Source organism: Bactrocera oleae, chromosome 6, assembly GCF_042242935.1.
Source record: "Bactrocera oleae isolate idBacOlea1 chromosome 6, idBacOlea1, whole genome shotgun sequence".
Classification (NCBI taxonomy): Eukaryota; Metazoa; Arthropoda; class Insecta; order Diptera; family Tephritidae; genus Bactrocera; species Bactrocera oleae.
In genome coordinates, this window is record NC_091540.1 from 17,096,122 (window position 1) to 17,122,912 (window position 26,791).

The 26,791-nt window shown below is 34.2% G+C and overlaps 1 protein-coding gene and 3 non-coding genes across 4 annotated transcripts in view; 3 read left to right on the top strand and 1 right to left on the bottom strand.

The window, feature by feature from the left end:
- The window catches only part of LOC106616411 (tyrosine-protein phosphatase vhp-1), an 85,233-nt gene that overhangs the window by 25,441 nt on the left and 33,001 nt on the right, over nucleotides 1–26,791 (top strand). Inside the window, exon 3 of the mRNA XM_036360514.2 lies at nucleotides 12,326–12,423. The gene's annotated coding sequence lies outside the window, so the exon portion shown is untranslated. The remainder of the gene's footprint in view (nucleotides 1–12,325; nucleotides 12,424–26,791) is intronic.
- On the top strand, nucleotides 6,659–6,740 carry TRNAS-AGA (transfer RNA serine (anticodon AGA)). Its single transcript has one exon. It is a non-coding gene; the product is annotated as a tRNA-Ser (tRNA).
- On the top strand, nucleotides 8,230–8,311 carry TRNAS-AGA (transfer RNA serine (anticodon AGA)). Its single transcript has one exon. It is a non-coding gene; the product is annotated as a tRNA-Ser (tRNA).
- On the bottom strand, nucleotides 19,756–19,837 carry TRNAS-AGA (transfer RNA serine (anticodon AGA)). The gene has a single exon. It is a non-coding gene; the product is annotated as a tRNA-Ser (tRNA).

Consider the following 26,791-nt stretch of genomic DNA (forward strand, 5'->3'; position numbering starts at 1 on the left):
ATATGTGTGTGAGTGTTTATTTAGTGTTTACGCATACATTCACACCTAAAAGTAAACAGACAATAAATGATGTTTGTGATGATATAGAAGAGCACAATGTAAAACGAAGAATGCTGATGCCAGCAAAAACTCGGTGTGAGAAAGCATACTGAACACTTGTCACAGCTATGTATATAGCAGCAAGAAGAATAAGAATGTACAATGAAAGTTTTAATGGCCTAAAATATGATATGGGACATGTAAAGTACATACTGAGCCTTATTCAAAATGTTTTCCAAATTCTACTAAAAACAAGTAACGAAGGGATGTAACCGAACATTTTATACTCTCGCAAAGTCAAATAGTATACTCGTTTGAGATTTCTTTGTGGATTGACTGATATTTTCGGTAGAAGGTAAACTTTAGGCACTGGGGTCCACATATTTAGTATTTAGGGGCTTGAACAGTTTTGGTTCGATTTAGACAATTTTTGGCCACAAGGTGGCATACTTTAATCGCATTATTCACGCAAAGTTTTATCCCGATACAGTCATTGTTGCGTGATTTGCATAGTGGAAAGTGAAAGAATCAGATGGAATTTAAAATGGTGTTATATGGGAAGTAGGCGTGGTTGTAGTCCAATTTCGCCCATTTTCGCACTATGACATAGAAATATGAAAAGAACGTTATGCACCGAATTTGGTTGAAATCGGTTAAGCAGATCTCCAGATATGGGGTTTCCCTTAAAAGTGGGCTGAGCCACGCCCGCTGTCTAATTTTGAACGTGGTTCCTATAAAGTCATCTCATACCATCCCAGAGATAAAATTTAATAACTCTGGCGTGTTTAGTGCTTGATTTATCGCGCTTTTAGTAGTTTTTAACAGAACCGTTATATGGGGAGTGGGCGGAGTTGCCACCCGATTTCACCCATTTTCACACTGAAGGTAGAGGTTCTAAAAACATTTTCTTTCAGTGAATTTTATTATTATAGCATTAGCGGTTTAGGAGATATGCACATTAAACCTATTAGGGGCGGGACCACGCCCACTTTAAAAAAATTTAACTGCATATGCCCCTCCCTAATGTGATCCTGTGTACCAAATAAGAGTCTTGTTTCTTGTTGTGGAGCTTAGTTATGGCAATTTATTTGTTTTTGAATAATGGCATTTTGTGGGCGTGGCAGTGGTCCGATTACGCCCATCCGCAATACCAGCCGTCTCACGGTATCAAGAAACATGTCTAACAAGTTTCATAAAGATATCTCAATTTTTACTCAAGTTAGATCTTGCACGGACGGACGGACAGACAGTCACCCGGATTTCAACTCGTCTCTTCATCCTGATCATTTATATATACATAACCCTATATCTAACGCGATTAGTTTTAAGTGATGCAAACAACCGTTAGGTGAACAAAACTATTATACTTTTTCAAGCATACCATCGGCCTTATCTCGCCAATATCTGGCCGAGTGTTCGCTTTTGGCGGATCAGTGTATTTTTAAAGATATATTATTGACTCGGTAGATATATACTCAAACGATTGATAATGTTATTGAGCAGTCAAATAGTCACGAATTACATAGACCAATATTGCCTTCGACATGCGAACCACATCATTAACACCCAGTGCCAACTCACACATATACGCACACTCAAACACAACAAAAAACTACTCAAAGGCAGTAGCGCTTATAATACATACAAGTAGTTCTGCATGTTGTTGCAGTATTCAGATATTGCTTTCGAAAATTTTCTTAACTTACCCTTCTATATCTTGTTGCTGTCTTGCTGTCCGACTTGGATGAAATTTGCACTGGTTTTGCTGATAATTTCTTCTCATACTAAAGGTAATTTCACTCTCTCACCGCTTTCATAGAAATGCTTGTCTCTTTAAAAAAAAAAGACGGTCCAATCGTTGACAGCATACGTTCGAGCAACAGACCAATATTTCCAAACACGTAGCTGAACCTTCCTGACTATCAATTCTGGCTTGCCTACCGTTTGCGCCGGTTCATCGGTATTCGATTACGATTTGGATTGACATTGTCGTAAGTGATTCTCTTTTCATCACCAGTAACCATCGGTTTCAGCAATGGATCGATTTTGTTCGATATTTTCAAAAATTGGAATTTCTAAACTAAAACTTATCCGAATTTGTGTCTGATACGGAAAAAAATATAAATTGCATTTCTCAAAACTAAAATCCGCGCAATCGTCGGAACTTAAGCCGTCGTCAAAGTTCTCTGTTGTAAAGGATTTGGTAATCGGAACGTACCCGGAGTTATATTCGACCAAGAACAACAAAGCAGAGTGCACAAAACAAAAGTGTCAACAACAACAATGAATCGATTTCGTTCCGTCCAACAAACTGATTTCCGTTGGATTTGATCATAAGACAATGATTTAGACAAAAAGAGTAAAGGTAGGATATTTTAAAGATTGAAAAGGATAAGCTTTTTGAAGATATAACCTCAGGAATAAACTTTCCGCGCTAACTCCTTTCTTATGAAATTTTACCGTTTTGCGCTCCAAAAGATCGTTCTGGTTTTTTTTCTTCAGTAAATTTATTACTGTTGGATGGCTGCATCCCACTTTTCTTGCTACCTCGCGAACCGGAACTTGTTCTTTTTTCAACGTTAAAAGAACCACTTTTTGGTCGCGAGTCAACTGCTTATATATAGCGCACATTTTTCTAACCGTTCTCTTTATTTTAAGTTTAAGTTTATTTGTCAATTAATTATTATTATTAATAATTTCATTTGAAAATCGCAGTGGTAAAGTTTATGTGGCCACTGGTGTGGTACAATGTGACAACAGCTGTTATTAGCAGAAGAAGTGGACATTCTTCGAAAGTGAAAATGTAAAGCGAAAATGTTTTTCCAGAAACTGTCATGAACCAAGTAAACACAATGCCGAGACAATTTCCAGGAATCAGCAATCATACAAATTACAACAACTCATATTTCACCATACAAAGTAGGCTATACAGTTGCAGGTGTGTGTGTGCTAATAAATATGCGCTCAACTATTATCACAGGTTGAACGCAGCCAGCAGCAGGATAACAACAAGGATAATGCGAGTGTTTACATTAGGCCAGCAAGGCCAACAAACGGAAGTGTTTATTTTACCGACAAACGCCATTAGCACGGCTGCTCGGCTACACTTCGCACACAATGTCTCTAAATGGGGAAGGGACAGCAAATTATAACTTTCACCGACAACAAATACATTTAAGCGCTTTATATCGTGGACATGAGGGTTTTATTGGAAGCTAAGCAGAGGATTTACAAAAGCAAGCTGCATTATGAGAACTGACATGGAGTATTACTTACATATGTTTGTTTATGTGTGATGCAAGAATGCAGTAATGAATAAAGGGCTTAACTTTTAATTAGTAGGCGCATTGCACACTCACATAAAATATTTGTTATTTGTCAGCAGAATTAAGAAAAAATTTTTATTAATATTGTTAATTGCTAAAATTTTGCGCTTGCGCGTAGTTAAAACGTATTTCGGTGGTTAAACAAAATGTTATTAATAAGAATGTCCATGTTTTCACAAGCCTTTTTATCATTCCACACTTATCGCTCACTCTCTACTCACATCTCATCAGGCTCACATTTAGCGCTATGTTGCATGTTGCTATTTTTGGTGCTGTTGTCACCAAGTTCTCGGCGAAGTATACAAAATTTGAATAAGGTGTGCGCTGTAATAAACAACTGCTGCGTACGCCTGCCGGAACTGAGTGAGGAGGTTGTGAGTAAGACTAATAGTATTAACGAGACTCAAATGATGTTTACTTTGTTTAAAAGATTTGTTTGAGAAAGAAAAAGGCGGCAGATACGATTACAAAACTTGTGTAGAAAGTAATAATGTTGGTTAATGTCATTTAAAATGTCCGCTTTCAGAAAAAATGGCGGAAAAAAATGGTGGAAAAAACGCTTTCAATAATTAGTGTTAGAGTAAAGACTGAGATATACAGTACTTAATCGAAGTAAATTTGAAAAGATAAGTTTAGACAATTTAGAAATATGCTTCCATGGACTATGGACTATATTATTATTTATTTATTTATTATTTATAGTTGAACCAAAGTTCTGCCAAAGCTGGGCATTTTTAAAGCTGATGATCCGAAGATTATCCTACGTCAGCCTCTAAGCAGATTTGAGAGTTTCTAAAGACGTATGATTTCTTTAACTTCAAAAAGCTTGCGTCACCTCAACGTCTTGATGCTTTATTACGAACGCCACCTCGCTACCAATCAAGTATTACATACACACTTGGCATTTGCTGACCGAGTCTAAAGCTCAGCGGAAAGTCTACAGTGAGTTTACACAAGCCGAGATGAAGACGACGACTATATTTACATAGTTACCTTGCAAACTTGCCTGGATATACATATAATATTACAATGGGTGGTCTTGAACTCAGCAAGTAATATTGTTTTAACTGACTTTCATTGTTCGATCACAAATCTGATAATGAACCATGCATATAGAAAATTTGCTCAAATACGGACAATATATATTTTCAAAATAAAATTCAGCTAATAACCACGCCAACTTTTCACGAAATATTAACTTTTGAAACGTTTCAAAAAATATATATTTTAAACTTTTATTTCTTAAATTTCGCCTCAGAGCAAAAAAAATTTTGACGTATTCTTATTTGAGAGTTGTCACTTTTCGCTCAAATTTCGATTTACAGAGTGGAGTAGTTTTTTCGAAACAACCGTAAGTTATTTAAAATATAAATGAGAAGGCTAAAAAAAGAAAAATTTGCGTGAAAACATAAATTTGCGCTATTTACCGAGTAAAACAAATGAAAGGCGCGCAAACCTGCGTGCAGTTATAAGCGTCACACACCTGTCTGCGAGGCATTTTAATGCCACTGACGCACCGTAGTACTTAATTTTAATGTTCGCATATGTATACAAATAGACGTACATTTTTATGTTTATGTGTATGTGAGCGTATTAAATTTGTACGAGAATGTTGTTTAATTGCCGGCCAACAAGTAACAAAATTTATTAAATACAAGTGACAATATTACGTTGACGCAAGCATGGGAAAGTGATAAAAGTCGGGCACACATACAAGCACACATATGTATGTCTAAGTACATTGCAATTACATTTAAGCAAGGCACATTTGCCTGTAGCACGCAGCCCATGCCAGGACATGCTGCAAATGGCTGTCGGACGCTGCGTATGAGTAATTTCAAATAAAATTAACTTTATAAACGAATTATACATAAATACCTGTTTATATATTTTACACATACAAACATTCGCATATATATTTGCAACTAAATTTCAACACAAAAAGCGCTTTCAGACAAACTTCCAGCTTGCAGATTCAGTCAACGGACTGGTGTAAAGGCTGCCAGTTTATTTTTCTCAAGAACTCTTTATATTTACATTTCCATAATTGACAGTGTCTGTGGTCGCCGGACTTGTATGTGCGCAAATGTGAGTCAATTATTCTAATGATTTACGTTAATTTTACTAAATATTTTCGAGTGCCAAAGTGGTACTTGGGCGTAGTAAATGTGGAAAGCTGCTGAATGATCGGAGTTCAAGGAACAAAAGTTAATTTATTCTATTAATTCCGGAATTTCGTGGCCAGCTATGATATGAAGTTGAGTTTGTTATAAAATAATCCAAGAGAGTTTGTCAAAAGGCTGAAATACTTCGGAATTCAAGTGTAATTGCCTGCATTTTTTATAACATAAAAGTGTATAAAAAGATCTTTATCTTGATTTTTATCGGTCTCTTTATATAGCAGCTATATGCTACAGTGGTCCGATCGGAGCTGATATTCTGGATAATTATTTATGCCATAATAATACTACTCAACAAATCTGAAGGAAAAATTTGCGACTGATGTGCTAAGAGGTCTGTGAGGGTATTTGAGGTGTCCTGATTGCGAAGTTGAGTTCAAAAATGTTCTATCATTCCATTATTTTTTTCCCTTATATGAAAATATTTGCCATTAAACGCTTGGCTTATATTATTGTCATACAAACAGAACGATCAGAATCAAGCGCTTGCATGGAAAACGTTTTCATTTGACGACATACATATCTTCAAGAAATTCGCCATGGTTTGCTGTCTAAGGCAATTATTCAATCTCCAAAGAAGTTGTTACGAACGGACCACTATACATATGGCGAACATAAACCAACTTGAGATCCACCCTGTATTTCCACAGATGTGAGCTAATGTAAGTCTACTATGTATGGATCTTCTCACGCCACAAACAGTATTTATTTCAGCAGTTCTGTATATATTAAACCTAGCCTCGATTATGACGCCATCTATCGAGTTCACAATTAATTATTTTCAAAAACTAATATGTTATACCTGAAAAAAATACTGTCAGTTGAATGTTCATCAATCGACTGAGAGCTCTTTCATGGTCTAAATATATTAGTTTGCTTAATAGACTGTGAGAGATTCCATGTTGAAATATATATGTATGTAAATAAATTTATATAGAAATGTATAAAATTATGTGACCATGGGGAAAACATTCCATTCAACACATTCGGAATTCATAGAGATAAATAATGATTAATTTTAAACGAAATCGATTAAATAATATTATACTAAATTCAAAGCGTAAATAATTTTGTTATTACAATGTTCTAAAATTGATTATAAATATATTATGTGCAGTCGTGGCCGAGCGGTTAAGGCGTCTGACTAGAAATCAGATTCCCTCTGGGAGCGTAGGTTCGAATCCTACCGACTGCGAAAAATATTAGACCCTGCAACATTTTAATAATTTAATTAAAATAAATTGAATTAGTTTTAAAAATCGGTTAAAAAAATGTTATTACTAATTTTAATAAAAAGATATCTATGTGATAATATATCATGTGTTAATAGTAGATTTAAAAATTCAGTAAATTTAATAGTATTGAATAATTTGTGAGGTATTACATATACTGCCGTTGAAATCTTGGTTTGTATGTCGATTCGAATTCAAATCATTTACAACTAGTTTTACTAAACGAATTTTAGTTAAAAACTTTTTTTCGCCTTTTGGCTTGTTATTTAATACAATGAAATATGTCTCATATGCAGTAGAATTCACTATTAGCTGGTTATAAGCAACCCTGTCTAATAAAAAAACAAAATTTTACGAAATCGCTAGCATATTAAATTCGTCTACGCTCGGAATAGTGGAGCAACTCTTGAAATATTAGAAAGATTTACTTAAAATACTTGATTTTTTGTACAATTATTGAATAACAAAATTTCATTCCATACACGCTACTCTAATCCAGATACTTTCTCCTCCATTGTCCAGCATTTGCAAGACTGAGAATGAAACATCTGGGCAGTCTTAACTTCGGCGAACCAGGAGACATAGCCGAAACTGATATTGGCCGTCTGATAGGCTCGCAGGGCTTGGTTGATTTGTAATTGTCTTATGATCAATTATATAAGAGTTTCAGGTAACACAACGGACCTGCGTTCTAGGATGTCCAAGTACGATCCCTCTTAGGTTCGACCTCTTAACCTAAATTAAACAAACCTAACCTAAGAATAATATATTTAACTAAATTTAATAATATATTTAACTAAATTTCTCATAACACCCTTTTACAAAGTTGTCAAAAGAGTATAATCGAACCACGACCACGCCTACATTTAACGTAATAACATTTATATAACTTAAGTATCAAGAAGATATAGAATACTCATAGGGCAGGCATATGTGACAGTGGTCAATATCTTCCTCTAGACCCCACATACATAATGTCCGACTTATAGTTGACTTCCTACTATATGCATACTCTACTCAGTGTGTGAGATATCTCAAGGAAAATTAGGTGAGAAAGTGTCTCTTCTAGTTTGGTGCATTAGACCCAAGCTCTGAAGAAATTGGTCAACATCCCCATTAGCACTCTCCTGAAATAATTACTTTAAATTTCACTAGCCCGTTTGATAGGATGTAGGTAGGTAGAGATGCATAGGATTTTTCAAATTTGACCGATCTATTTTTGTAAGTTGCTGCCGCCATTAGAGTTCCAAATAACTCAGCTCAGTAAAATTTTGTGTAAGGAAATATATACTTATAAATATAATATTATCATATTTTTTTGTTATCTGCTTCTATAAATCAAGTTAACTAAATCGAAAGTTTTTGCTAAAAGAAAAACAAAATTTGATAAATTTATAGAATGCAAAAAAAAGTTATTTGACTATTAAATTGGTGGATTGAAATTATTTGCAGGCAGTCGTGGCCGAGCGGTTAAGGCGTCTGACTAGAAATCAGATTCCCTCTGGGAGCGTAGGTTCGAATCCTACCGACTGCGAAGATTTAAGTTTTTTGTTTGAAGTCAAATCATTAATTATGCAAAGTTTTGAGAATAGAAAAACTTAATTTCGAAAATATATTGGAATTGAAGAATTTGTTGTATTATAGATATATATAGTAGTATAATTGAAAGAAGGTAAGATTTTGAACGACTGAATGACCGGGTTTCTTTTACTCTTATCTTTTTGAGTAGTTTAATTTAGGATGCGTGTAGCATATTTTAATAATTTGGCTCGAAAATATATGTAATGGTTTTGAAAAATAAAACTTTTCGAAATATTATATGTTATCATTACTTTCTGGCTACAAAATTGTTCAGCATGACCGAGCGATCATATATTATTTTCTATATGAAATTGTGAAATTTACTTAAATACATAGGAAATACTCAAAAAATAATAATTTAGTATACTTTTAACAAAATATGTGAATATAATTCCCAAAAGGACGTGGAACAAAAATTTCAATAGCATCATCAATGTCAACTTCAGTAAGCAAATTTAACAATTTTTATCACGCAAAGCAGTCATCAAACTTTCAACTCACTTCTTCCTTTCTTCCACGGGGTATTCTCCACATTTTATTATTTATTTACAAACACTCTTATTTGTACGAGTATGAGCCTAACTCAAGCGATACTGTGTTTGTGCAGTATGTCTTTGAGCCTGTGGCTGTAGCGGCAAAAGCAGTACCGTCTGCCAGTTGCCCATGATTTCGTCTGCCAACATGTCTACTTGAAATAGCGGTAAATACGAAAATAAAAAGTTTAATTCCGTTAGCAAAAAAAGAAGACGAGCATAAGTAAACGTAATACTGAGATTGAATGTGTGAAGTATATGTGTGTACAAAGAAACTAACTAAAATAGCTAAGTGAAAAGCACCAGACACGCGCCTTTGAAACTTTCTTGCATGCTATATTCGTATATGCATGTGTTGGTATTATATGCTGCATACGCATATGAAGTCACATATGTATGTATGTAAGACATCCATTTTCGAATATTTTCTCTTATCAAACATTTCCTAACTCTTTTAACGCTTCCCTGCATATGGGCCGAACGACATAGCTCACAATATAATTATTTAGACGTGTAAGCACTCAGCGCCAGACGATGACAAATGCAAAATATTCCTCGATCTAAACAATTCCTTCGGAGTTTTCACCGTTGCCTTGGATAATAACCAATGCTAAATTTGAGGAAGATATCTCCTCAAGTGAAAAAGATTTTTATACCAGCACTTGATACCAATCGTTCAGTTTGTACGGCAGCTGGAACTATAGCTGTATGCTATAGTCGTCCGATATCGGCCGTTCCGATTAACGAGCAGCTTCAAGGTGAGAAAAGTATGGGTGAAATATTTCACATCGATATCTCATAATGTAATGGAGTATTTTTCACAATAGCCCAAGGTATGACTTGAGAATCACTTTAGACTTATGACGCTATTAAATATTATTAATCTGTAAAATCAATTCAGTATACTTATATCCTTTTGTTTCTGTGGTATGAGTCATAGAAAATCACAGTTAAAACTAAAATTTAAAAAATGCGGCCTATTATATATAATGTATTATCTATAATCTATAATTCATAATATATAATCTACAATCTATAGTCTGTAATTTGTAATCTGTAATATATAATGTATTAGCTGTGATCTAGAACATATAATTTATAATAAATGATTTCAAATATGTAACATATAATCTTCAATCCTTAACATATGATCCATAATCTGTTATATATATAGTATTATCTGCTACTTGCTTTACTACGATCAAAATATATAGAATACCATTAAATCCCACATAATTCAAAGCTCTCATTTGAGCTTTTGTTTTGCTTAAAAGCAGTAAAATAATTATTCCGATTGTCACAAAAGTTCGAGTTTACTTGAAGAACGTTCAAAATTATATCTTTTTGGTCAAGTCTTTACTTTTGGATATCTTTCCAATTATTTCTGTTGTAAAATGCTATCTCAATAACGGATTAACCATTAATCCAAGAAAATGTTTTACTGCTCTTATGAGTATTCCCTTAACAAAATAATTATCTCTCGACCGTCTTTGATCGAGCTCTGTTTGTTACCTCGAATGCATCGTTAAGTATTTGACTGCCTCTCTGAAACAATCATTTATTCGGTTTTAACCTTTCAGAATCGTAAACTAAAAATGTCGTATAAACAATTTATATACATTGTTTTTTCCTAAGACTTTACCCTCATATTTTAGTTCGTCACATTATTCATCCAGAAGGAAATACAGGAGTGAAACAAGGTCCATATGTTCACCGTTTCCAATTCGTTTTCTTAATTGCGCCTCAATAGTGTAAGAAAAAATTTGCAGTGTGAGTGCTGCATTTACAGTGGACCTAGATCACAATACTTTTGTATGTCTACCTATCCCCTTTGGGTAGCAATAATTCCTAAATCCAGACGAAGTAATAAAAACACGGGATAAAGTCGTTGAGATCAATGAGAGCTGTTCCGAGAAAATTTTCGAAGAAAACTAATCTGAATTAGGCGAAAGCGAACACAAAAATGAAACTACGAAATCTTGTTAAAGTTGATGGAAAGAATTATCTTAATAACATAAATTTCAAAACATAATATTCAACACTTTTTCAATAAACATGTTAGATTTGGCAGCACCAAATGTGTGGTTACAAAAGATCGAGTGCACCGGAGGCACAATAGATATGTATATGTCGTATTCTTACTCTTATTATTTATTCTAAGGCATAGGTCATTGGGTCCCCACAATCTTTAACTACATATATATATTTGAGCGGAGAACAACATTCCGATCGTAATATCTTCAACACCTCTTAAAGTATACTTGAGCTGTTAAACTATATTGACAATATTACATACTTATAGTATATTATAATATTAGATATCTACATTATCCGGTCTTTAGCAGCAATCATGATCATACTTGTATTTCGCGTCCGCAGGGTATACATTTAGGCGCTCCAACGCAGTTTTATCACCCATTCACGCTCATAATCACACGAGTATGTTGGCTTAAAATGCAAAACAGCAAATTGTGTGAGTGTCTGCCTTCAAGGCACATTTGAATGTGTGTGTGAAATTAGACACACAATTCTCATGCAAGTACGTGTCTGCGCCTAAAAGCAGTCTATCGGGGGATTTCCATTTGTATGTGCAGTCATTAGTGCTAATATTTTTTTACGCACTTTATGTTTTCATACATATTCGTCTCATAGTCTATTTTTGCAATTTCCTGCAAAAATTGCCCAGTGTCGGTGTTTTCTCACACTTTTATGCATTTTCTTATAGTTTACTCTGTATCCTGTCTTGTTGCGGCTGAGCGGGTGGATCGCCTGAAAACACTTTGCAAAAAATCGATATTTATGGCGTGAATGTGTGCCAATTTGCACTCACTCATAAATATGCTGGCAACTGACATCCTCCGTGTTTTGTTATTGACCGAGTTCAAGTGCCTGTGTGCGCTGCCAATCAGCTTAACCTGCCTTAGAGGCTTTGAGGAGTCAATCAAGTGTGTCCTTTGCCTACTTTTTGTAACTCTCCATACAGGAGTGTATAAACAATTGTGTGCTGACAACACGTGGCTTACAAGCTTCGGCAATATTTTAACGCTTATCAACGAAAAGTGGATATGAGACTTTAATTTCTACGGTTTTCACGAATTAATAAACATATCTGTTTTTACCTACGCTGGAAAAATAGTTTTGGATTGTGGCGTACTTGTGGCGATAGTTTGATTGGCACTTACTTCCCGTTCCAATGATATTCATAACTTTTGACGTGCGTTTAAAAATTCTTCATTACTAAGAAAGACTTTTAAGTATATATTCTATAGAATACCATCAGATTTACAATTCCAACAAGCAAACTAATGTAAGTCAGTTGGTTTTATTCACTTTATCGGAAAAAACTTTAGTTACGATACGTTATTATAAATTATGCGGCCTATACTTTTAAGTACAATTTTTTTTATTTCATGTATATTTTTTTTTAATTTCAGGAGATAACTGTACAATTCTAAATACTCAACAGTTTTGACAACATTTTTCACACGAAGCGCATATCTGCGATCATCTGCGATCATCTGCAGGAGTTAAGGTGAGTGAAATTACGCTGTCATTGTTTACTTTTTTAGGACCCATTATATTCCCAAACCGCAGAACATATGCTCTCCTAGAAACATTATTGTACCAATATTTACATTATATGACAAAATTACCTTTTTTATGAACCAAAACAATTTTTAAAGAAAGATAGAAATGTAGGGGAAAATAATAATTTTTCCGTTTCGATATTGAGCCTATTAAATCAATCAAGTTTAATTATAGAAAGTAAATTCATAGAAAATATGAACATTATATACGTTTTCCTCCTATTTCAATGGTGTATAACATTTTTCGATCAAACTTATTTGTATGTAGCTGATAGAAGATTTCAAAGTTGGATCTCGAAAAAAATTAGAATTTTATATATAGTGAATGGATTACAATCAAATTTGATATCACATTAACTTATATTACCCTTAGTTTTATTACAATATTTTACTTACCGTCAACGAAAATTATACTAAAATCATCTTCAAATGAGATATATGTATGTGATACATACTCAACCAAAGAGGCTTAATTTACTATTTTGAGTGATATGAAAAACGTCAACCAAAGGATCGGAATTAATTATATTAGAAATATGAGGTTTAGACCATGAGCAATTTCATTTGATTTGAGAGCCAAATCATTGATATAGTTTTATAACTTTTAAGAAAACGTGTCCACTTAATTTTATTAAAATGTCACACATTTTGACCAACCAAAACGATTTAAAGTCAGATGAACAGTCGAAAATCATTATACAAATATGGGATATATTTGGGATGGAGAAGTGGAAATGTCAAAAATTAATGCAAGCAGTCCATTCATTTTTATATGGAGTAAAGTCAGCCCGACTTACTGAAGCAAGTTTTTCTCCGATTTTATCCATTTCAGCGTCATACAGATGCATTGTTATTAGAAAAAGACGCTCTCTCACTGTGTAACATCAAAACAAGCTGGTCACACACATCGATAGCGATTCGCCTGTGCATTCTAACAATGCTAAGTAAAACTTTCAATATAATTAAAAAATTATGGATTTCATATTACTGCATATTATATTAACTAACCTTAAAAGATCTCTCCTGAAACCAACGATTTGCCAAAAAAAAAGAATTTAAAATTGTAAATTTGTTCTGAGGATAAGATAATGGATATGGTTGATCACTAACTGCTTCTCACCTCTTTTTAATTAATTTTTTTCGAATGTGAGACTTTGTTCTATACCTTAAAAGTCAACGAAAAATTAATGACTGTCGACGAATATAATATGAATATAAAATAAAATATTTATTGATTGTCATGCCCAAAAATCGAACCTTTTCACAACATACGGAAAATAATATATAAAAAAATAAACGAAATCGGTTCACATCTTCTTCTTAATCACATTTAACACCATTTAACCCCATATACCGTAATATGGTAGCAAACTTGATGAGATCGTTCCACAAGTTCTACTAGACCTCATATGCCAATTTATTCATGTTCGTCTTTTTGGTTGACTTTATGGTGTATCTGTTGGTTTATTTATGCATTTAAGAATATTTTTCCTTAAATATTCCGATCTATCAGTAATACTAGTATATATGCATGTATATGGTACATACACGGGTATAAGTTGGGTAAAAAAACTAATATTTTTTTAATCTGATAGGTTCTTAGACACTCTAAGAAATTATTTCCAAATATGAGCTCTTAATTGAAACGGGAAGGTCTTCTGCCTTACATTTTCCTATTTTTTTCTTTTTATCAAAAAGAAAAACTCATATCTCGCTTCCAACTTCCAACTAGTTGGAAAAATATCTAGTTTCAGTGATTTTGGCAGAAATTTAGTGATCTACAAAATGGTCTCTTACGGTTGCTTCGTAAACCTAACCGTTTATGGTAACATATATGCATGGTTAAAGTTTGAATATTTTAAGCAATTTTTTTTTTTTTAATGAATTTTATAACTAAATGAAACTTAGGAAATGTAGGAAATAAACCAACCTAATGTGTGAGTATTTATATAGTGCTGGTGGTAAACAATCAGCTACATACTTACTCAGATATAATGGTTCTCCATAGCTAGCTCGTGCTCAGATATCAAGTCTGGCGCATGCCTGTATCTATTGATACAGGTTGGTTGAAAAATTGATTAGTGCTCACTAAGAAATAGCACTACTAGCTCCAGATTTTTTTTTCTCAAGTTGGTACATCTGTCGTGAGAACACACGCAAAGTTACAAGTCATTCTGTCAATCACTTCTTTGTTCACTAGCCATTTGAAGTTGACGTGTCAGAGTATTTTTTTAATATGGAAAAATTGAATATCGCGCAGGGATTAGATTCTTTGTTTTGAAAGGTTATGAACAGTTGTTAGAAGTGCATAAGGAGTCCTCACCTTCAAAACGCACCGAATTTTGGACTGGTGAATTTAAACGTGGCCTATGCCTGAAGACGGTACACGCGAAGGACGATTTAAAACCACATCCACACCAGAAATCATTGAGCAAGTTCATAATATGGTTAGTGAAGATCCAAGTTTGACTAAGCGTGAAATTGCTAATGCCATAGGCATCTCAAACGAACGAATACTTCATATTTTACATGGAGAATTACATATATCAGCAAAAAACTCAGCATAATTTGAAGGTTTTTAAGCAGAATAAAACCGATTTCTTGCGTCATTTGTTAACTATGGATAAGACTTGGATCTACCAACATGATCCTAAATTGAAACAAGAACATTTACAGTGGACTGAAGCTGGTTGTTCAGCTCCAAAGCAGGTCAGCAAAGAAGGTTATGGCATAAGTTTTTAGGGATGCAAAAGGAATTTTGTGGATTGATTATCTTCAGAAAGATAAAACAATCAACTCCGAATATTATTGCAGCCTTTTGAATCAGCTGGATGAAAAAATTCGTGAGAAAAGACCTGGTTTGCAGCACAAAAAAATAAGTTTTCATTAAGACAATGCATCTGCTCACAAAGGCGTTTTAACGTAGACGGGTATTTTTCAGAGTTTCCGGAAAGTCATTACAGGGACGGCATAAAATTATTTCACGATCATTGGAATAAGTGTATTGAAATTAATGTAGGTTATATTAAATAAAAAAATATATTTCGTACAAATAAAAGGTATTTTTTCATTTCTAGTGCTGAAACTTTTCAACCAACCTATCTATATATCTACATATTTACATATATACATACTTGTATGTATATCTGCCTACCGATTTGTTGCTAGCTTTCAATATCAATCCACTTGCTATACCCTTACTATACAGATTACTTTCAACCACAAAGCAATTGCTGTCAACACACGCACAAATACAAGTCCATACATAACTGTTATTTCCACGCAATGAATTTATAAAAATATTGAATCCCTTGCAGCGATGGTTGGGTAAATGTTATTTCTCAATCTGCAATCTACAGTTATTAATATTACACGTGCTACTTTTTTGCTACGCCAAACGACAGCAGAACACAAAAAAGAAATAAAGAACCAGTAAGGAAGAGCTAAGTTCGGATGTAACCGTATATTTTATACTCTCACAACGTCAAATGGTATACTCGTTTAAGATTTCTTTATATATTTTCATAATTAGAAGTAGGAACTGTTGCCTCAGTTATTTACTTTTACTGTGAAATTAATTAGAGCAATTTTGTAAACTAAATTTACTCAAATTTTGATTCAACCCATTTTTCACACAAAAACATACTATTATCGAGAATTTTATTGATACACATTGACCGATATTTTCAGTAAAAAGTCAGCTATAGGCACTGGAGTCCACATATTCAATACCTAGGGGCTTGAACCGTTTTGGTTCGATTTATACAAGTTTTGGTCACAAGGTGGCATACTTTAAATGCATTATTCACGCAAAGTTTTACCCCGATACAATCATTGTTGCTTGATTTACATAGTTGAAAGTGAAAGACCCAAGTGGAATTTAAAATGGTGTCATATGAGAAATAGGCGAATTTGGTTTAAATCGGTTAAGCAGCAAGATATGTGTTTTCACCTAAAAGTGGGCGGTGCCACGCTCAGTTCTAATTTTGAACGCGGTTATTCGAGGTTGTCACCCGATTTCACCCATTTTCACACACGGAGGTGCTAAAAACACTTGTTCTCGGTGAATTTTGTTATTATAGTTTAGTGGTTTAAAAGATATGCACATTAAATTTATTAGGGGCGGGACCACGCCTACTTTAAAAAATTTTTAACTATAGATGCCCCTCCCTAACTTGGTCCTGTATACCAAATAACAAACTTGAATCGGCATTTTGTGGGCGCCCGATTACGCCTATCTGCAATACCAACCGTCTTACGGTACCAAGAAACATGTGTACCAAGTTTCATAAAGGTATCTCAATTTTTGCTTAAGTTACAGCTTGCAAAGACGAACGGGCGGACGAACAGACAGTCACCCGGATTTCAACTCGTCTTGTCATCCTGATCATTTATATATAGAAGTATATAACCTTACATCTAGCTCGATTAGTTTTAGGTGACAAAAACACCGTTAGTTAAACAAAACTATTATACACTGTAGCAACATATTGCGAGAGTATAACTAGAAATCCAAACAAGAAAATACGTTAACTTCGGTTGCGCCGAAGCTATAAAACCCTTCACAAATACAAAGGCCCCTTACAAGAACTTGTTTCCGAACGTTCAATTTGTATGGCAGCTATATGATATAGTGATCTGATCTGACCAATTTCTGTGGAGAATAATTTGTTGCCTTAAGCAATAACTCGTGCCTAATTTTGTGAAGATACCTCGTCAAAAAAAAATTTTTTTCCATGCAAGCACTTCATTCCGATTGTTCAGTTTGTATGGCAGCTATATGCTATAGTCATCCGATCTATACAACTTCTTCGGAGATTAGATGAATGCCTTAAATAATAATCCATGCCAAGTTTCGTAAAGATACCTCGTCAAATGAAAGAGTTTTCCATACAAACACTTGATTCCGATTGTTCAGTTTGTATGACAGCTTTATGCTATAGTGATCCGATATCGGCCGTTCCGACAAATGAGCAGCTTCTTGGTAAGAAAAAGACTTGTTCAAAATTTCAGATCGATATCTCAAAAACTGAGGGACTAGTTCGCGTATATACAGACGGACGGACGGACGGACAGACGGACATGGCTAAATTAACTCAGCTCGTCACGGTGATCATTTATATATATACTTTATATGGTCTCCGCCGTTTCCTTCTGGGTGTTACAAACTTCGTGGCAAACTTAATATACCCTGTTCAGGGTATAAAAAATAGAAAAAGCAGAAAAAAACAAAATTGTTAAATGGGACAGTAAAATAGCCGAAGAAAGAGGGGGACGGAGACCAAAAAAAATATTTTTTGGTTATATTATATATTACATGTATATCAGTAGAGGATCTACGAGGCGGGTTTTGTGGATCAATTAGATGAAAATAAGTAATAAGAAAATAACCATATGTGTCGAGTATTTACTATGTTAGAAACAAAAACTAAAAATTATAATTAAATATTCAAATAAATAGGTATGCGAAAGAATTCAACATTTGGTATTTTATTCAGTTATATTAGAGGTCATAGGCTCTATTAGTTTATAAAAATGTTTTACTTCCCCGTCAGTAAAAATTATAATTATACTTGTATATATTATATATTAATCATCTTCAAATAAGATATATCTAACACAAACTTAATAGGAGACACTACAAGTAAATTTAATACTTTCAGTTGATGTGCCAAACGTAAACCAGAATATCGGAATTGATGATAATAGGAGAATGAGATTGAGACCAAGGTCTATGTATTAACCCTATTTTATATATTTTTGGCAATACCACATACGATTAACAGAAAAAGTTGCTCTCTCATTTTTATTAAGATACCTCATGCACCAACATTAATATATAAGGAGTAAAGTCCACTAGATGTTTGAAAATCCTGATATTAGTTATATGGGGTCTTGGGCAAGTTTTCGTCCAATTTTATTAATTTTAGGCACAAAGATGCACCGTTATTAGAAAAACACGCTATTTTAGTTTTGTTAAGATAAATCACATATATGCAGATATATGCGGTATAAAGGCAGCCGGAATTTCGAAAATCTTTTTATTAAGTATATGGGGGCTAAGGAAATTATTGATCCGATTCAACCCATTTTTGCCGTACAGGCATACTATTATCAGTAAAGGATCCTCTGCGAATTTCTATGATATATCTCACAGATTGACCGATATTTTCAATAAAATTTTCGCAATAGGAACTGATGTCCATATATTCGGTACATAGGGGCGTGAACAGTTCTGATATGATTTGGATAATTTCCATCCTAAGTTGGCACACTTCAAAGTCTGCATTTGTACAAAGTTTTATACTAGTATACTGGAAAATGAAAGAATCAGATGGAATTTAAAATTGTGTTATATGAGAGGTAGGCGTGGTTGTAAACATGCGTCATGGAAATGTTAGAATAATGCTACCTACCGAATTTGGTTGAAATCAGTCTAGCAGGTCGAACTCGTTCTCGCTTTTTTGCAGGAATACTTGCACAAAGTTTCATTACGATATCTAAACTTTTCTTCAAGTTACAGCTTTCACCAAGGAGCGGACGAACACAGACAGTCGCCCGGATTTCAACTCGTCTCGTCATCCTTATCATTTATATATATATGTATGTAAAACCCTAGATCTATCTCGATTAGTTTAAGGTGATACAAAGAACCGTTAGGTGAACACAACTATTATACTCTGTAGCAACATTATGCAATAATAAATATAATTACCTAACATTAAAGAAATAAAAACTTAAACAAAATTGAATTTAAAATATTTTGTGATTTTGAAAATATTGAAAAGATCTTAAATAAACAAAAATATTTAAAGAATTAAGAAATAAAAAAATTAGAAATAACAGGAATTAATAAAATGCAGAAATAATAAAGTTATAAAAATCAAAAAAATAATATATAGAAATAAAAAAACATTAAAGAATTAAAAAAAATAAAAACTTAAAATATTATATAAAAGATATAGAAACAAAATAGTTTTAAAATGAAATGAAATAAGTTTCAATTTAAATAAATTTGAATTAAATTTGTAAATTTTAAGATTTAAAAAAAAAATTAAAAAGAGCTTAACATTTAGAATAAAAAATTGAAAAACCTAAAGAAAAACGAAATTGGAATTAAAAAACAAAAATCGAACATAAAAAAACAAACAATTTAAAATATATAAACATTAATAAAAATAGAAGAAATTAATTTGTAAAATTTAGAAATAAGAAAGTCTGAAAACAAAAAGAAATTTTAGAAATAAAATATAATAAAAATAATGTTTAGTGCTCTTCGCAGTCGGTAGGATTCGAACCTACGCTCCCAGAGGGAATCTGATTTCTAGTCAGACGCCTTAACCGCTCGGCCACGACTGCTACCATAAATTTACAACATAGCGTCGCAGCCAGCAGAGAGTGCGCAAGAGAGCACGTGCTTTTGCCAGAAACTAGAATTTGAGCTGATTATAAAAAATAATTTAAATTTAATTAAATGAATAGATAACTTAATATTTAGGTTCGAAGTTATTTATAGATACATATACATATGTATGTATGTATGTACGTATGTACAAATTAATAACAATTTGTATTTATTACTTCACTTGAGAGCTTAAACGGAGTACCCTTATGTTTAGACAGGTGCTGCATTGCCGGCGTTAATGAAGATTAGCTAGCAAACGCACCTGTAATCAATTGCGGACATCAAATAAATGTCAAGTGCAAGCACACATACACTAATACAGTCTTCCATTCATAAGCTCCTACATGCATAAATGTTTGCTAATAAGTTCCACTTTGGCATTTTCGTCCAATTGATTGATAACACAAAACGTTTTCAATTCTGCACGCTCAATTTGATACGCAACAACAATAACGAAATTGTTGAACAAACAACAACTACGGCAATAAAAATGTAGCATATAAATGAAATTATTTACGTTTGTTTCGATTTTATTGACCTATCCATGCCATATTGATCCTATTTCTATGCTAAAAGCCTACAGCACAACAACACCAACAACAAGCGCAGCTTAGAGTAATGCTGTAAAGCTGCAGGTTGGCTGACTGTACAGATTTATTGAGTGTTGCAGATTAACGTCAAGTGATAGATCAATAAAGCATCGATGTGGCAAGCAGTTAATCAAATTCGAAGGCGAACAAGGAAAGAACGTAGTTGTTGAGGGCTCGATAAGTTAAAAAGCTATTTTATATGAAAATTGCCATTGAAATAGATCGTACTCACGACAGGAAGGTATTTAAGGTAATTATTTTAGTTCGTGAGGGAAGAAGTAGAGAGCACAATAAATTATTTTTATATTCTGAATTGGCTATATTAAGTTTGCCACGAAGTTTGTAACACCCAGAAGTAAACTTCAGAGACCCTTTAAAATGTTTATATAACTGATCAGCATGACGAGCTGAGTCGATTAGTCGATTTATATACGCGACTTATCGCTCAGTTTTTGAGATATCGATCTGAAATTCTGCACACGTCCTTTTCTGATCAAAATAGCAAACAGCTGCCAAACAAACTGAGCGCGGCAGGGATCAACTGCAATACCGACATTCCTTGAGTGCCAAGGAAAATATGTAGCAAGTTTTATCAAGATATCTCAATATTTACTTAAACCTCAACAAAAAAATAATTAGTTTCAAATTGTTTACATTGTTGTTGTCATTAAATAGCAAATGTTGAAAGTGGGTAACAAATGAAGACATTTGGGCATCTGACCACCTGTACCACCTGTGTTTTTTACTTAATAATTAATTTATGTATTCTTGATGAGCTTTTAATGTACGCAATTTCATAAGGTTTACATATATAAACATGTTTATACCCTGACCAGGTTATATTACGTTTGCCACGAAATTTGAAACACCCTATAAAGTATATATTCATATATGTTAAATGATAGTCGATTTAGCCATGTCCGTCTGTCCGTCTGTATATACGCGAACTAATCCCTTAGTATTTGAGATAGCGATCCGAAATTTTGCACACATCCTTTTCTCATCAAGACTTTTCTCAAAAGCATCGCTACGATCTCCGAACAAATTGTTTCGATCGGATTGATTAAAATCAAGACCTGTTTATCATATAAAATTGCACCTGTGAAGGGTTTTATAGCTTCAGTGAAAATGAAGTTAACGTTTTTCTTGTTTCTTATACATTTACAAAAGTTTCTACATACATTCCATAAAAGTTGCCCTTCCACCTTTAGAGAATTGTGTATTTCCCTTACTTATATTATATTTTTTCTACTGCATTTTGCACAAACAACTTTTCGGCATCAGGCGATATTGCGCTTTTACTATATACCCAACAAGAAACTGTTGATGGGTTCACCAATTCACACACATTTGTTTGTCAGTCGTGACGGACAGTTTACTTATCAACTGACCGTCACTGTTATTGTTAAACAAAGTAATTTGATCTTCGAATTATATTGCTTACATGTGTAAGAATGAAATAGCTGCATTCTTTAGTACTGTCACCACTGACAGTCAAGTAAAATAGTAAAATGACTGTCAGTATGTACGATTTGTACACGTCGAAAAGAGACAACACACATTTCCATAGGAGTTGCGAGAAGTTGAGAAATACAAATGCAGCTGTTATTCTGTGCGATAACCTAAAAGTGTTGCGTGCTCCCATGCAATAACTCTTTTTGTGTTAAAAAAAAAAATAATAACGAAGAGGTTATTATATACGTAAGTTATTATTAAGTTTCAAATAAAAGTATAGTTTTAGTTAATTTTCATTTTTATTTAAGCTTTTTTAAGTTCCGAAATGTCCATACACTGGGGAAACACGTACAGCAGAGCTTCTGAGAGAAACAAGCATGGAGTTAAGTGAAAATTTCTTTTCATAATTTATTTTTTAATTATATTTTTGTTACATTTCTTTTTTATATTTATGTACTCGTATATTATTATAACAAATTTTAATTAAAAGTTTTGAATTTATTAAAGAAATAAAAATTATATTATCTACTGCGTAAAAGAGTTTTTCACTTGTGATAGACTTACAGTCATACCTGGAAAATGGCAGCAATGCTTTTCAGTCATAACTGACAATCTTCAGTGTTAATGAGAGATGCAAACACACATACATATGTTTGGTTACATATGTTTTTGCACAAGGCTCTTAAGAAAATGACAAAAACTTTGTTCTGTACGCTGACAAAATTGTCTCAGCTGTGACTGTCATATTACCGGTCAGATGACTATTACTGTTCTTGTAGGGTATATATTTTTATATAATTATCTATACATATGTATTTAAATGCATAGGTGTGCATACAGGGTTACACAGGCCTTGCTCGACATGGAAACACGTAGGCTGTCGCCAACAATATTTGCATATGTTCCATGTCCTATCTGTTGTTGTTAGTTAAATATTAATTTCACACGAGTACTTTTCGATGTCAACATGTTCCGCCACCATTTGGTTGCATTAAGTATTGAGTACTCACATGTGGTTACCAGCGAAAGTTAAATGTTGAATGATGGAAATTTAAATTTTTAAATATGACGAGTAAATCTGCAAAGATATACGCTCGAATATGCCCAATATAACTCATTCTCTTCCCCGGAATTATTTAAATATCAATGCTCTCATACCTTGTATAGATTGTTGGATTACTAAAGCCTCGATGTGACAATATCCAAAATTACTTATGAAAATCACCTTCGACAGTCAAAATTTTTAGTCTTCTTATAAGACTTCAATTAGGACCAAGGCAAAAAGTTCAAAATTGTACGAACCACGAGCTCCTTAAAAGATCAGAATGTTACTGGTAAGGTAGCAGTGGTATCGTATACAATAAACAGTCAACGAACTGCTATGGACAATTTTTATTGGTACAGAAACCATTTCACAACATACGATACGAAGAGAGAATGATCCTTATAAACAGTAGCACTAACTAGGGCAATCGGAATCATATAACCACCGATTTTCGTTGAAAATAGAGACTAAACATACGAACTATTAACGAAACCTAGCATGACTCTAACCGCTTTGACATCCATAAACAAAGACCGTTGAAACTACTATCTAACTAACTAATTGGGGAAGCAGGGTTCCGTATGTTAGAACAACAAAAATCTTCCATCTATATGTTACTCTCAATTCTTTATGCTACTTCAATGTTCTTTGCAATTTTAATAAGTTCCAAAGCTTCAACAGGTAACCTCGATGATTTTTTTACACATGATCAGCATGACGAGATTAGTCGATTTAGGCATGTCCGTCTGTCTATTCGTCTGTTGTTGTTGTTGTAGCGGCTGAAACCATTCCTGAAGTAATTTCGAGTAATGGTGGCGCGTTGGCAGTCCTTGGCCGGATAAAAATCCGGGTCCGGTCCGGTTACTTAGACAAGACATCGGCATCACTATAGCATATAGCTGCCATACAAACTGAACGATCGCATGTTTTGTAATTGTGAAGGGTATTATAGCTTCGATGCAACCGAAAGTAATATTTTTTCTCGTTTTATTATCTTATACTTACGTTGTAGTACATGTTGAACTATGGCAATGAGGCATGCGAAATCCCAATATTGCATGTTCAATTGCTTTGTATGTTAATCATTGTTTTAGTTAAATGGATTAATAAGCGGTAAATGAGTATGGTTAAAAGACCACCCGCAATTACGAAGTCAGCCATCTGTCAGTCAGTCAGTCGTCTGTCATGGATAGTAGGTCATTCGTCCAGCCAGACTGTGTCGTGCGGAAAAGTGTTGGTCAACGGACAATTAATTGCATATAAACACGTACAGCTGCAATTATAACTGTGTATTAGACGGCTGATGATGACTAAAATATGTACGTAGAGACATACTTTTACCTGGAGGCAAATAAATCCTAGGCGAATCGGAAACATGTATGGGTCATGGGAATATTCGAGAACAAAAGTGTGTAAAGTTGCAAATGCAAAAGTCAAATTACACAAAATGTCAGTTAAGTGTCCATTAATACAACTTCATGGATATATGTATATATAATTATATAGCGGCTTGTTATGTTGTTATAAAGAATGGAAGCACCAATTTTTATTGTTCTTACTCTCATGACTCATAAACTAATAATAGTTATTACCTCATTGAGCAATAAAAAGACAATAATAATGATATGATTTGGTTGAGGAAGTTGCAACAGACGTAAAAGGGACCAAATATTATTTTCTGCGATTTGAAAGTATAAGGTATATAAGTTGAATTTCGCGGCTATGTACAAAGCGCTACAGAGCTCGTATCTGGCAACACTATACATAATTTGAAAGGTCTTGACATAACCTACAAAACAACGCTATGCATGATTAGTTTGGATATTGCGTTCAACAGTTATAGACGTGTAAACATGGAGTTCACTAACGCCGAAATTCGCGCTATTTTAAAGTTTTCCTTCGTTAAAGGCAAATCCGCTAGAGAAACGTTCCGTGAGATTAATGGTGTTTTGGGGATGGTACTCTATCACTTCGAACCGCGGAGGAATGGTTTCGACGATTCAGAGCCGGTGAAAACGACACCATGGATAAGCCAGCCGGCGGAAAACCTGTGACGACAAATACCGATCAAATCATGGAATACATCTAGTTAGACCGGCATATGGCATCTCGTGACATCGCCCAGGAGATGGGAGTTAGTCACCAAACCATTTTGAACCATCTGCAGAAGGCTGGATACAAAAAAAAGTTTGATGTTTGGGTGCCGCATAATTTGACGCAAAAAAACCTTCTGGACCGAATCAACGCCTGCGATATGCTGCTGAAACGGAACGAACTCGTCCCATTCTTGAAGCGGATGGTGACTGGCGACGAAAAATGGATCACATACGACAATATCAAGCGAAAACGGTCATGGTCGAAGGCCGGTGAATCGTCCCAAACAGTGGCCAAGCCGGGATTGACGGCCAGGAAGGTTTTGCTGTGTGTTTGGTGGGATTGGAAGGGAATCATCCACTATGAGCTGCTCCCATATCGCCAGACGCTCAATTCTACCATCTACTGCGAACAACTGGACCGCTTGAAGCAGGCGATCGACCAGAAGCGTCCAGAATTGGCCAACAGGAAGGGTGTAGTGTTCCACCAGGACAACGCCAGACCACACACTTCGTTGATGACTCGTCAGAAGCTACGGGAGCTCGGATGAGAGATTTTATCGCATCCACCATATAGCCCGGACGTAGCGCCAAGTGATTACCACCTGTTCCTGTCCATGGCGAATGCCCTTGGTGGTGTGAAGTTGAACTCAAAAGAGGCTTGTGAAAAGTGGCTGTCCGAATTCTTCGCAAATAAGGAGGAGGGCTTCTACGAGGAAGGTATTATGAAGTTGCCGTCTAGATGGAAACAGATCATCGAACAAAATGGCGCATATTTTAACTAAATCCGATTACTGTAACACTTTTTATAAAGCATTGAATGAAGAGCAAAAAAGCGGAAAAAGGGAGATATTTGACAACCATATATAAGAGCTTGAAGAAAAGCATTGCTTCCACAAAACAGCAATAATAGAAGAGAATTAAGTAGCTTGATAATGATCTTACCACCAAGATTACAAGACTTGATTAGGTATTTAATTTTTATGAAATTTGTTTGAAGAAACCTAATCCTTGATTATGTTATATGGAGTTTCTGTTATATTGATAAAGCCTACTATCATTTTCAGTTACAAGAAGTTAGTAAGTTTAAGCTTTCATCAAGCTTGCACAGTTATTGCTCATCCACAGAGATTTCAGCACACCCTTCCGACATTTTTTGCCGACGGTTATTTTTTTTACCTTAAGTTATGTTTACGCTTGATCTCTGTGCTGAAGTTTGTGAAGACCACCGTTTAGGTAATATGAGTACCGAATGAAAATATGTAAATAAAGGTGATTCGAATACTATTCTCAGCTCTATTTATCTCAAAACTCGATTCCTTAAGCTAGAACTTTACTATATACATGTATATATTGAACTTGTACTTTCGCCAACACTTCCAATCTCAAATGAGTTATAGAGATACTCGCACTACCCACTAGACATCTAGTTAAGCAAGGACTAGGAAAGCGCCAACGAATGCTCGAAACGTAAAACGTAGTAAATTTCGAAAACTTGTATTATTTAGTGTTCTAAAAAATAGAGAGAAGTATCTAGGAAGATTCGCTAGAGCTGAAATCTCTAAGTCTGTTCTCTAAGTCTAGTTATGAGCACCATGATCTGAGGGATTTAACTCTTTTAAGAATTTCAGCTGCAATCAATTTTCCCATATGCTCGTCTGAAATTAGTATGCATTGCACTGAGTACCAAAGTTAAATTTTTTGGTCATCCCTGTAGTACTATAT